The following is a 13,675-nucleotide window of genomic DNA, read 5'->3' as shown; positions in this document are numbered from 1 at the left end:
TCTGAGGGAAGAATTTGGCCTCTGAATGACGTCCTCCTGGGCTTCCTGTCCCTGGAAAGTATGGCTCGGAGGGGCCAGTTGGTCTGATTAGTATGTGTGTTGATTAATCTGAATTCCTTGGCTTTGGTTCCAAAGATACATCTTCTCCTGTGATCTGGTGCTGTTCCACACAGTTTCTCTCCATGTCTCTGCATCAGCCACAGGACCTCCAGATTGAAGGTTATACTCTGCTAAGGGTCGTAGAGGCACAGGTGAAAGACTATCCCTGGTTCTCCTCTTCCGGTTATGCTCCAGGTAACCAATCTTTCCCTCTGCCCTTGGTCTTCACACTAGAGAGCTCCACTTTAGCCTCTGGCTCTTCTGTCAGTTCAATAGATTTATTCTAGTGTCTCAAGTCTACAGCCACCCTGAAACACCCCTGTACTCCAGGATCACAGACCTGCCTCTCTCAGCCCTCCTTGTCTTTATAAATGGGAATTTAAAGCTCTCTGTTACTCAGGTCACCAACCCCTGAGTACTCTTAGACTTTTCTCATTCTGCCACACACACACACAATCCGTTGCCACAGCCTGTGTTCTCAAAATATATCCACCAGTCAGCCATCTTTTGGTACTTCGTCTGCTTTCCCCTTGGCTCCAGCCATCATCGCTGACTACCCAGAGAGTTGCTCTGGCCTCTTCCTAGGTCTGAGGTCAGCAGTCTCTCTCTTAGGCCTTGTTTTAGAAGAGCCACTTGGTGTTTGCAAAGTTATTTGTCCCTTCACTGAATTGGGGTCAGGATGTCACATGGACTTTCAGACATTAGAGATCCACAGATCTGAAGCAAAGGGATGTATACCTGTGGTTCTCACCACTATGAGAAAGGGGCTGTTGTGCTTTCAACCTGGACTGTGGGCAAAGACGGCTTCCGTTGGTAGGTATGCCTTCCTAAGACATTTGCAAGCTACATTCAGCATGGGCCTCTTGCCTTTTTGGGGGGTGGGGGTGGGGACATCTTACATGTCTGCATGATGCTATCTGACCCTTGCAGCTAGCTCCATTTCCCTGTTGTTCATCAAGAACCTAGCTCCTGTAGCCAGATTCCCACTATATTTAAATGCACTTACATATTAATTTGTAGGGTATTTGAGAATTCAGGGTGAATCCTGTCCCACATAGAGCCACGTTTTACCTGCCAACCCCCACCACAGTCCTCTTGCTTGGATGTGAGCATCATAGCTTTTACTTGTACTTATCAGAGGGAAAGCTCCAGGGGGCGATTGTGAAAAGACTCTCTTCTCCATCGGACACAGGCAGACATGCAGTGAGAAGAAGCCTCCCCCTGAAATGTGCAGAGATGGGCAGGAGTCCTGGGGTGTTCTGGTAGGAGCTTGACTCTCTACAGGGATGTTCATAAAGAGAACCCCCAGGTCCTTATGGAAAGGGCAGGTCTCTATAACCAATGGAATGGCAGGGGGCCCGAACAATCTTGTTAACACATCAAGTAATGGATTTTTGACAGATGCCTTCCTGCCTTCTAGTTCCTTCTTCGTGCTACTTTCTCACTGGTCTCACTGGGATTGGTGATTAGTTCTCACTGTTCCCCCTTCTGAGACCAGCGAGAGGCTCTGTATGTGCCAAGTCTTGTCGTAAATGCCTGGTTGTGCCCACACCAGGCACTGCCTTCCAGAGGGGAACACGGTGGGGGTGAAATTGCCTGTCTGTGAAAGCACAACCTAGTCTCCCAAGAAATGCAGACTCTACCCTCTTCTGCCTTTCCTAAACAAACTCTCAGGCTCAGAACAGTTTCCATTTTCTTGGGTGACCACCAACTCCAACAGACAAGGCTTTGAGAAAGCCAGGAGCCCCAGAGATGCTGACAATATTCCATGGGAAAGAGAAGGAATAGGGACAGAGTGGCCTGCAGGAAGTCATAATAAAGAAGGGTGACACAAGAATATCCTTCTGAAGGCAGGGTTCAGTGATGTCATGTCAGTATGCCCCATCTAGCCCTAAGGTTTTACATGTGAAAAATTCATGCACACCTATTTGAACAGAATGTATAGTGTATATTATACATGTGTGTATGTGTGTGTTCATGTGTGAAGGTGCACATGGGAATTCAGGTACGGGCACACGTGCATGTGTGTGTGTGTGTGTGTGTGTGTGTGTGTGTGTGTGTGTGTGTGTGTGAGGGGTGGGTAGGCATGTGTGGGTGTGTAGGTCAGATGTCAATCTCAGGTGTCATTTCTCAGAGTCCTTTGAGACAGAGGTTTTCCTTAGAACCTAGGGGGCTCATCAGCTAGGGTAGGCTTGCTGGCTAGTGAGCCCAGGGATGCCCCTCTCTCTGCACCTCCTCATGGGATTATAAGCATACGCCACTGTGCTTGAGTTTTAAATGTATGTTCTGGGAGAACCCAGATCCTCATACTGTGTAGCAAGCACTTACTAACCTCAGCCCCAGGAAGGAACATTTACCAAGTGTCTCCTGTGTGTGAGATTTGAGGCTAAGTATTCAAAGGTGAACAAAACAGTTTCAGAGTCCATGAATCCTATGATCCAGAATGGTAGGAAGATGGTTGGTCCCTCCCCTTCTCCCTCTCTTCCTTCTTTCCTTTATCTAGTACCCCTTTCCCTTCACTCTTTTTCTCCCTCCTTTCTTCTTCCTTTATTTCCATCCAGTGCAAAGCCCACGTGCTATAAAGCGGGTGCAGCTAAAGGCAGCATGGTTACAGCATGGGAATTGGGCTTGAAAACAGGCTCTGCCACTCACTACTTAGTGCTGTGCCCATAGCTCCATTTCCCTCCATTCTGTAATAAGAATGGTAAGGTATTTTATTTCTTAGGGTTAACATGGGGATTAAAAGGATAATGTATATTAAAGCTCTGGGCACATAGTAAATGCTTAATGAATAGTGGGTGAAAGAATGAATTGGAAAAGAAGGAAAATGCGAGAGACAGCAGAGGAAAGCTTATCATCGGTTGGAGGTTAGGCTGAAGTCCGTGGGGAGGATAGTATTAAGAGGACCTTGTAGAGTAGAGAGGATTCGTGTGTGTAGACGAAGGCTATCTGGACAGAAACAGCTTGAAGGCTGTAATGGAAGGAAGAAAGGCATGCTTCTGGAGAGGTGCATGGAGGAAGCAGGGCTGAGGCTCAATCATGGAAGGCTCGGATTGTCGTGCCAGGGACAAGGACTTGATGCTGAGCAAAGCAAATCATTAGAGGCTTCAGACCGAGGTGTAGGAAGGTCAAGGTAGCAATGAAGGCAGTAGGAATGTCGTGGAGAAGAACTGAAGATGGAGGAAGAGCACAGAGACACTGATCATCAAAGGGAGACCACGTGAGACACATAACAAAGCTGATGGCAAAAGAAAGGAAGAAACCATTAGCAGCTGATATGCACTGCTGACCAAGGAATGCAGACAGTGGGGAGCAAGGTTGTCTCTGGGCATTTAGTGAGAGAACTGAGGCACAAGTGTTCTTGGAACACAGAAAAAATGCAGTAACTTTTAGAGGAACGGTATCTGTGCTGTGGATGGCTCCTTAGGGACCTCGTAGGACACCCCTGTGCACATGCTCAGTTGTAGTTGCAACTAAGCCTATGGTCTAGGACCGAGTCTAAAGCTCAGAGCAAGGATGTGGGAGTCTCTCTCTAAGAGTGGGGACAGAAAGCCTTAGCAAGGACACAGTCCAAAAAGGTCTAAGGGCTAAACAAACTCTTGCTCCATGGAACCAGCATGCTAAATGGGAACGGACCCAGTGAGTAGCAGGAGCTGAAGTGGAATCTGGAAAACCAAATGCAATGTCAAAAATGGTGAGGATTCAAAGTGTAGGCACAAGATGGATCACCCATGTGGTCCTAAGTCTCAGATCCATTGAAGCCTGGGTGCTGTGTGGGAAACTAGAGAAAGGCGAGAAAATGGAAGGTTAAAGAAGAACTGGAAAGCTGGTCACTAGGGAACAAGTGGGTCACTAGGAAGCGGGAGGGTTTTGGCAATGGGATGATTAGGAGTTCTGAGTTGAGTGACAGTTGGGATTGAAAGGTCAGACTCTAGGGAGAGTCTGAAGTCCCCAAGCATCGTGGGTTGGGTCAGGGGAGCTGAGAGGTGGCGCTTAAAACCTGAAGAAGGAGATCATGATGACCCAGAAATCCTGCAGATGGGATGAGAAAAATAAGATATGCTGTGACGGATAGATTACAGGGGAAGAGCCCAAATTGAAATGAATGTGGAGAAGTAAAGAGATAGGACCCATTTGTTCCCTTCCCAATAAATGTCTCAGAGTTAACCTTTTTAGTTGGAGGGACAAAGGATACCTACCAAACAAATGATCAACAGGTTTCAAAGCTAGCAAACAATGCACGTGCTAAAACACACAGTGTTGATCACAATCACGTGAGTCTGGCACTTTTGATCTTGACAAGTCCGAAACATCCGATGTCCTATGATGCACCACCAAAGGCCAGGGTTTAGGAGCACATGTCACAATAGGGAGCTTGTGAGGACTTTGATGGAGGAGATGGACAGGAATAAAGAGAACATTTTCAGTAACAAGAGAGTGAATACATAAATGGGGGGCAGGGCAGGGGCATGAGCGCAATGTCCTGGAGCTCATAGAAGGTTGATGCAGGGTGGACACTGTACAGGAAAAAGTGGGGACAAGGAAATGCAGCTATGCGGACTGGCTCCAGAATTGAAAAGCCAATGGCATTTTTCCTACCTTGACTTTCCTGCCATCATAGGCTTGGGCCTCTCTGGCCATGGGTTTCAATATGTACTTCAAACATCCTGATCTAGGGTACCTGTGCACATCCCTTGTCTCAGTACTGCAAGAGAATGCTGGGTTAAGAGCAAATTAAAGCAGGAAAGGGTTAATTGTGTTTGCAGTATTTTAGTCTATCATGGCAGGAAGGTTATGACAGCAAGAGCTTGAAGCTACCAGTGTCACTAGGTCCACAGTCACAAAGGAGAGAGAGAGAGAGAGAGAGAGAGAGAGAGAGAGAGAGAGAGAGAGAGAGCGCATTTGCTTGGCTCACTTTCTCCTTTGTATTCAGCCTGGGACGGAGGCGGTGCAATGTCACTGCCCACATTTAGAGTGAGTCTTCCCACCTCAATTAACCTAATCTCCGTAATCTCTCATGAATATATCTGGAGATTTGTTTCCATGGTGATCTTAGAGCCCATAAATGACAATGAAGATTAATTATGACAGTCTCAATATTGAATACATAGATCTCTCGTGGCAATGACTGTATGATACTGGTGGTTGGCCCACCGGACTTGCTCTATCTGAGGCAGAGAGCAGCTGGTCTTCACAGCTCCTTTAGCCTGTATGGTGTCACACAGAAGGCAGAACGAGAGCTCGGTAAGTAAGTGTGGAAGGCTGAGCCCAACGTTGAGTAACTGGACACGAGAGAACATATACTGAACCTGGGCTTCAGTGTTGGGCCAGAGCTGCCTGCGGCTGACCAGAAATCTCCATGCCACAAAAAAAGAAACTCTAGATTTCTAAAGAAAACACTGTAGGAGGCTCTCAGAGCCATTGTTAATTAAAAGCACTCCCAGTTCTCAGAGGGCATTGTCTCCCTCCGTTCTCTCCCCTTGCACTGAGTGGCAGATAAGGTGGTGCTGGACCTCTACTTGGACCACATTTAATTAAATGCCTACACTGACTGCGTCCTCACAAACCCTGTTTTTTCCCTTTCCTTCCTTCCATGCTAAAGAGGGCCAGGGCTAATACTAATGCATATGCTGTTAAACCTTTTTAATTAACTTCAACTTCTTCCAGAGATTTATGTTTAAACAGTAAATTTTTTGTTGATACTCAAATACATAGGCGGCACTCAGAGTGATGTATGAGCACTCTTGTCCTCAAAATGATTCTTCGTGAGTTACCACCAGAGACATTTTCATGAGCCTCTTTTATTAAAATAATAATACTCAGCAAGGCAATAATGCTTTACAACCAGCAGCTAATTAACCCGCCCCACCCCCCACAGGTCAGCATTAGCATCTGCAGGTTAGAGATATGATCACCCAGCGGGGCCCCCTCCTACTTTCTAGTCAGCAACTGAACCTGGCCGGGCTTGCGTTCAGCATCTTTGAGTAATGATTTTCATTTAAAGTGCATCTTTGTTCTTGGATGGTAGCTCCATCTATTATTACCGTTATTTATTTTGCTCTTGTTTAGCGCCTCCCCTGCACTCGGTATCAGGCTGTCTGATCTGCGGGCGACCTCTCACACCAGATCGTCACCAGCTCTTGGAAAAATTCCCATGCCTTTGAAACTCTTGTCTAATTGCAAAATCCATTCACTTTCCTACGACTCTCAATTTGTGCTCCAAGTATTTTTAATCAGGATTACCGCTGTCGACTGTAATTGCAACACAGCAACCCTTTGCCAACCAAGCCAGTGCACCTACCCAAGCTTCTGTCCCATTCTTCATGTCGAGGCTGCACTTTCCAGCGAGCTGTGCAGTTATCCTCTCTGCTGTATCACCGGTGAGCCAATTATTTCAATTTTGGCATCAGTTTCAGAAGAGAGTTTAATGATCCTCAATGGTATAAACTGAATTTTTATTCCTACAGCAATTTAGTAATGATGATGGTACTTAAATACGTAGAATATATTTCTCATCTTCCCACCCTGACAAACAAGGGGCCAGACAATTGGTTCAGTCACTTCTTTGGACCTTCACATTGACACCATTTTTGCAGACTTACGAGCTTAAGGTTGGTTATCGCTGTTCCTCTGCCAAGGGCTGGGAAAAGAGAATCCCGGAGACCCTCTCACTCTCTGCTGAGGATTCAGGTGGACATCAGAACAAGGTCCCAGGACTTGCACATTCACGTTAATTAAGTCATTTGTTCACTTATTCAACAAATATTTAATGAGTTTCTACTAGGTAAGAGAACTCGGCCCCGGGAGAGAGCTGAGATGTACCAGACCTGTTCTGTTTCCTCTAATCAAATTCAACTCCAACCCCCCAGCTGGGTTCCAAATTATTTGAGTACTTCATTTACGCATATGTTTGCTCCATCCATTCAGCAAACATTCAGCAGGCACCTTCTAGCTAGAAGCTATTCCTCTGGGAGCTGAATGGTTTACAAAGAAGATCTAAGCTGTCAGCAAATCCTGTTGCCTCTTCTTTCATCAGTAATTTGGGAATCTGGTTCTTTTGTATCCTCCGTTGCCTTGATATGGACCAATCACAGTGGTCCTGAGCCTGGTGTGTGGCCAGAACGTTCTTACTGAACTCCCTGTATGAGGGAGACCTGAACCAACCTGACTGACTTTGAGGCTATGGCTCACCCAAGTGAGAAGATCTGTTATTAATGTGGACAGCACTGTGGCATGGGATCCTGGGAGGAAAAGGATGGGAAAGGAGAAGGGGTGCTGAGCACCAGGAAGCTGAGTTTGCGTCCTGATTGGATACAATGTGACCTCGTGCTTCTACAGCCATGGCTTCCCTGACTGGATGGACTGTGACCCTCTAACTGCAAGCCAGATTGAGCTCCTCCTCCTTTAAGTTGGTGTCCACAGATACTTTGTTACAATTTTGAGAGAGGTAACCAATGTAAGCAGTGTCTGCACTGATTGCCCCACCCACCGTGTATCCTCAGCTCAGCAGAGTGATCTTTTAAAACATATATAGAGTCTGTGCTATTTCTTCCAAATGCTCCACCCCGTTCTGCCCCCTCCCCCTTGAGGGAAGGCCAGGTTTTGCCTCTCCATCTCTGTCTCTGTTCTTCCCTCTTTCATCCTGTTCCAGTCACTCTTGCTTCTTTGCTGTTTCTCAAACTCACCAGACAAGCTGTTCCCTACTGCAGAGCCTTTGCCTATCTGTGGTTCTTTTTGTTTGGGAGCCCCTCTCTTCAGTTTCACACATGGCTATTTGTACCACCTTCAGGACACGGCCCCATTGCCAGCCTTTGTGGGCTGGCGAGACTTTTTAGAATGCTCACCTCTTCTTGCACTGGGTTACCATATTACTTCCATTGCTTTGTCTTCATGGTATCCTCCATGTGACATATTATTTCCTTTATTTATTTTATGTCTTTCCCCTAGAGTGTAAATTCCACAAAAGTATAGGTATTTCTGTTTTATTTACTGAAATACTAGGTCTAGCACCCAGATATTTAACAAATTATTCGTTGATATCTACACATATACAATGAATACATGTAATAAATAGCCTTATCATGGCCTTCAAGGAATTTACAATGAACCTGAAGCTTTTATCTAAAAGGAAACAGGAGCTACCCTTCTAGAAAGCCAGATATAATAGTCCAAAGAATACAAAATTATTTTTGCCATCTTGAATGAATCAGGTAAACACAGGGCCCTAGAGTCACAGGTATGTTATATTGGGAAAGAGTTGTAATCCTTGCGGAAGAGAGACAGAGGTTCTTTGATACAGCAGTCTATGATGGGTCCTAAACAGACTCTTGGGATTCTGTGGCTGGGCCCCTTTTGTGGCATCTCATGAAACTCTGGTGGCTACTGCAGCAGGCAGCCCTCTCAACCCTCCTTACTAAGCAGCACCAGATGACAATCAGCCCCATGTCCTGAACAGGATCCATGACTGTGCTCTGCAGATGTCAGTGGCAAGCATCTGGGGAAGGAAGGGCCTGTCAGTTCTCCTGGCTGATCTTGACAGGCGATGTCAGGTTAGAGCTAGTTATCTGAGATCCTAACTGGATCCTGAGGATAAATCTCTTATTTTGGTAGCACTTTAAAATAAGTGGCAGTGGTTCGTGCATAATTACTTCTGAATTATCTAGGTGATTCATCAGGTTTGATTATAGATGCATAATGAACTTACCAAATTTAAGGGTATTAGGGAGATATTAATTCCATATGAAACCTCACAATTCATTCATGTGCCATTTGTTTTCATTCCTTTTTTATAATAAGCTAATTAGTTTAAATTATTTGTACTTGTACAAGGTCTTGAAACACATATAAGGAATGATTATACTACAGAACCCAATAAATGAGAAGCTTTAGAGACAGCATTAATTGTGATAAAGGGTTCATAAAGCAGTAGATGTTCAATTTTCCCATTTGGGGTGGTAATAATAGGCCTAATCATGACACCTCCATAAAGTCGTGGGAAGTCCCTAATTAACATTTCTGAATTCAGATATTTAAAAGAAGGTGGGAGAAGCCATTGTGCCAACTGGAGGATAAGGCAAAAAGGGGAATTGGACCTTGTGCTAAGCAAGAAGAGAAGATAAAGCAGGCAGGGATTTTTAGTTCTGTGCCAGAAGGAAGATGTGTATTCATCCCCTATCTGTTCAGAGGACTTTGTGGGGAAAGTGAGCACTTCACATGTGTGAGGTTCTGGGCTCAGTCCCTAGCATCAGAAAACTAAGTGCACACCAGTGCCAAGCAGGTGCAAGGCACTTGACATATGTGTTATATCATGTCCATAGCAGTCTCGGGGGTAGGCATGATTGCTATTTCCAAAGGTCAAGGGACTAGCATGAGAGCTTGTGTAACTTGCCCACAACTACTCAGGAGTGCAGCTGGGTCCTGGGTGGATCTGCTTCTGAAGGCAGCACAGATCCTTGTCTCGTTAGGCTTCCCTTATGTTCTGCTGTCCCGGAACAACAGTGCCACTATTCACCCCATCCCTACCTACTACTCCTAGTGATACAGGAACACAGTGCATAGCTCTGGCTGGAACTGGATGTGCCAGTCAGGCTGGCCTTCACTCCCGATCCTCCTACTTAAGGTTCCAGAGTGCTGGAATTTCAGATTATGCGCCTATACCTGGCACTTCTTTGAAATTTTAATCTTGGATGGTCTCTTTCAAAAGATCCAACAGGACTCTCAAGTGGAGGCTTTTTTCTTCCCTTGGGGCCTCCATGGAATGAGAGCCAAGGACCAACAATCTACCTGACTGGTTCCCTAGTACTATCAGGAAAAGCTACACAAGGGTTAATGCAAAAAGAAGTTCTGCTTTGGATGAGACACCAGTTTAATTTATATTTGATTAAAAAAGTCATTCATTCATGCATTCAGCAGCCGGTATTTGTTAAATGTCTCCTCCACTCTTAATTGGGTTTTGTTGAGGCGGTGGGGGGAGGAGAGGAAAGCGAGCAGGTATAATAAAGCTTATGCCAGACACCTTGTTTATAATTTTCTTGTGAAGAATATATGTACACAGCTGAAAAGTTAAGTAAACAAGAGAGTGATTGAATAACCAGGCAACTGAGAGATGCAGACAGCAACGTTCTTCAGCAAAATGGAGCAGAGTCTGCACTGGGGCCTGCAGAGCCTTCTAGGGAAAGTGGAACATGGCAGTTCAGTGGAGGATGGACAGGGACAGGATGGCAGAAGGACTCCCCAGCTGGATACTGTCAGAAAACCAAAACGTTGTCCTTCCTTGGTCTATAACTAGGTCTTTGACCTTGGGAAGAAATCAGTCCCATAACTCCAGTGCAAGATGGACATCAAGATACTTCTTTAGGGTCCTCACGATAGAGAAATACATAGCAATGACTCTGGACAATGTAAAAAAGCAATCCAAACACCACACCCAGTGGGAAACAGCCTGCTGCTACAGGTATCACTCTTATAAAGGCCAGACACTGAGTTCATCCTTGGGAGAAGGTCTTTGCAAAAATCACATGGATACTGAGTCTCAAGTCTAAGCAGACTTTGAGAAGGTGTAGCCAGGACAATGAGGAAGTATTCATGGAGAAGCCAGTCTCTAGGCTTCTCTGATATTGTACTGGAGTGAATGGTAGGACCTAGGATTAGGAAAGAGGCTTTCTGTTTTTCTTGTTTCTTGTACTGTCAGTACAAATGATAGGCACATTCAGCTTCAACAAATAAATAAAACAAAAGCCTGTAATAGCCCCTGTTAGATTTAGGGGAAGATAATGTGGTTTCTTCTTGGGGGATTACTTCCTTGGGGTAAGGGGCACATTTGAGATACCATTTTATCTTCTACCACCTTAAGCTTCAAGCCTAGTACAAACCTTGGTCACAGTGAGGCCATAGCTCTCCATTCTAGAGTCTGACACCTTCAAATCTTTCTATCACAAGCCTGTGGTTCTAAATGCTGAGCCACTCATTTCTCCTTTGAGATATTGGACTGTTTCAGCTGTCTGCACCCAGCTCCACGAGGCTGAGGAGTGAGAGCTCATGGCTAGGCTATTTAGTAGGGCAGGGAGGGACTTCCCCACTGGGGGCACTGATTTATTGCTAAAAGTTGCTGAGAATGAGTTTTCTTCTTTGTAGCCAGGACTTTCACCAACTCAGTGACAGGATGAAGAATCAACCCTCAGGAGATGGATCTGGGATAGTTAAACCAAAAGGAATTTTCAATGAGGGATGCATTCTTTTTTTTTTATTTCCCCCTTCCAAGAAGCTGCCTTTGAAATACTGATGATGGAGCCAGGATTGATTTTTCCAGAAGAAGCCCAGGAGAGGAGTTCATGAAGAAATGAGAAGAATCAAGTGTGACTGAGACTTCTCCTCCCCTCATCATGCCACATCTGGCCTTGTTGGAAGGGGGAGTTTTATCCTGGCCACCTTAGGGTCACCATACAGGCGACGACATGTGAGAGGTCTGAGCCCCTCCAGCCCTAACCTGCCCTGGGTCTTGCATATACAAAAATCTACTTCCCTTTCTTTCCACACTGCATCTACATCTCTCTCTCTCTTTTTTTAAAGATTTATTTATTTATTATATGTGTAAGCATACTGTAGCTGTCTTCAGACACACCAGAAGAGGGTGTCAGATCTCACTGCAGATGGCTGTGAGCCACATGTGGTTGTTGGGATTTGAACTCAGGACCTTTGGAAGAGCAGTCAGTGCTCCTAACCGCTGAGCCATCTCTCCAGCCCCAGCATCTACATCTCTTAATTGAAAAAAAAAATTGCATGTTTAAAAATTTTTTTTCTTTAAAGGTTTTACCCCTCATCCTTGAGAGGTATTATTAATCTATTGGGTGTCTGCAGACATTACTCCTTGTCTTTCTGGCCTTCAGAAGATAGCTAATCTGCTTTGTCTTAGGGAGGAGGAAAGGACATATAGAAGAGTCACTGGCTTATTCTGGTCCGGGCTGCACTGGTGGCAGGTGGATCTCGTCCACTGTTGGCGGGTGATGGCAGGGCCATCTATCTATTCCCGTTTTGTACCCTGTGATTTGGCTGCTCTGGGAAGGTTTGGGAGAGGCAGAGGGAAGAAGGGTTAGAGTGGGGATCAGGGAAGGGGTAAGAAAAAAGATAAGTGACTTCAGTCAGGATAATTTTTCCTGATGTCAAGCCTTACCCAGGAGAGCTTTGCGGTTGCCTGCTTTTATCTGGAAAACAATCCGAGCAGTATCTCTGAAAATTAGGTCAGGGCTTGCGATGGCAGGGGCTTGCCAAGGTGTGAACTGCCTGAATCCTCTGTGGGCTCGCTCCCCGCTCTGCTCTGACAAATGCTTCCTTTGTTTCCCTGCAAAGTCTGACTTGCTGAAGCGCTTCTACCTGCTCTCTCTCTCTCTCTCTTTCTTTTGGTCTCTGCACAGACAACTGAATTTGGAAAGAAAAGAAAAATCCCCACTTGTCAAGCTCCCCCCTCCTCCTCTGATTCCTTCCCTGCTGTGCTCTCACTCTGGGGACTGGAAGCCACTTTGAGGAGGGTGTGGACCCGAATTCTTATAATTTCTTCAGCAGGATCTGTGGACCTGCAGTAGGAGTCTTAGAAAGGCCAGCAGTGTCAGAGGCAAGTCCTGGTCTGGGCATCAGGAGAGTCCCTGTGGCTAGGTCTCCAGGGCTTTGGCATGACCCAAATTTCTTGGTGGCAAAAGCCCGAATGAAATCTTGCCTGCTCTGTTAGGGTAGGGAATAACCAAAAGTGGTGACCCACCTTACTTCTAGTTTTGAGGATGGTATGACTTCTCTTTCATTGTTGGTGCTGCTCAGGCATCTGATAATACAACTCTTAAACTCTGCAGAGTGAGTGTGCCTGGAGACGGGTGTGACAGATAATGGAAGCTAGTAAGAGCCCCAGAAGTAAGCAGTAAAGAGAGCCCAAGCCAGGAAAGTCTTGTGAACCCATTCCGCCCTGAGTCTAACCATGATCTATGCTCTGCAAGGAGGGGAAGTTGAGGTGTTTCTAGAACCAGAAAATCATCAGGTATTCCCAGGAGTGTATCTGAAGGTGTGCAAGGTCAGCAGTGCTATCTAGTGAGGACGGAGGATGTCAGTGGGCTCAGTCAGGCTAGCACCCTTGTCTGTGCTTTGTTTTGTCATTTGCAAAATGATTTAAATAAGACAACACAAACCTAGTGAGATGATTCAGCAGGTGAAGGCACTTACAGCAAGCCTGACTACCTGGATTTGATATGGTGAAAGGCGAGAACCAACTCTCACAAGCTGTCTTTCCTCTGACCTCCATGTATGTACCATGCATATCTCTGTGCACGCATGCAAATAAATAAATATAATTTAAAAAACCCAAAGACAAAAGACCCTAACAAAGGGCAGCATATTAGAAAGCCTGGATAAACAACAAGCCTGAAAAAGTTATCAGTTGAGATTAAAACGATTTCGTCAGGTTTAAGGAAGGCAGTAGAGTGAAAGATAGCACTCTGTGAATGCGTCTCCCCCAAAGCTCAAGTTTACCACTGTAGCAGTATTAACAGGGGCCATTACCAGGTGATTAGGTCACAAGAGATGCTCCCTCCCGAGT

General features: G+C 45.6%; 1 protein-coding gene and 1 long non-coding RNA gene across 15 annotated transcripts in view; one reads left to right on the top strand and one right to left on the bottom strand.

The window, feature by feature from the left end:
- Nucleotides 1–7,628, top strand: part of Gm33561 — a 31,948-nt gene extending 24,320 nt beyond the window's left edge. For all 3 annotated transcript variants that reach the window (XR_001779121.2, XR_003948315.1, XR_001779120.2), the window contains 2 exons: nt 136–294; nt 6,169–7,628. This is a non-coding gene — a long non-coding RNA (predicted gene, 33561). The remainder of the gene's footprint in view (nt 1–135; nt 295–6,168) is intronic.
- Kirrel3 (kirre like nephrin family adhesion molecule 3) overlaps nt 1–13,675 on the bottom strand; it is a 554,955-nt gene that overhangs the window by 209,933 nt on the left and 331,347 nt on the right. The gene's annotated exons all lie outside the window — the stretch shown is intronic.

This window comes from Mus musculus, chromosome 9 (genome assembly GCF_000001635.26).
Source record: "Mus musculus strain C57BL/6J chromosome 9, GRCm38.p6 C57BL/6J".
Classification (NCBI taxonomy): domain Eukaryota; kingdom Metazoa; phylum Chordata; class Mammalia; order Rodentia; family Muridae; genus Mus; species Mus musculus.
Note: the sequence above shows the minus strand (reverse complement) of the source record. Positions and strands in the feature narration are given on the sequence as shown.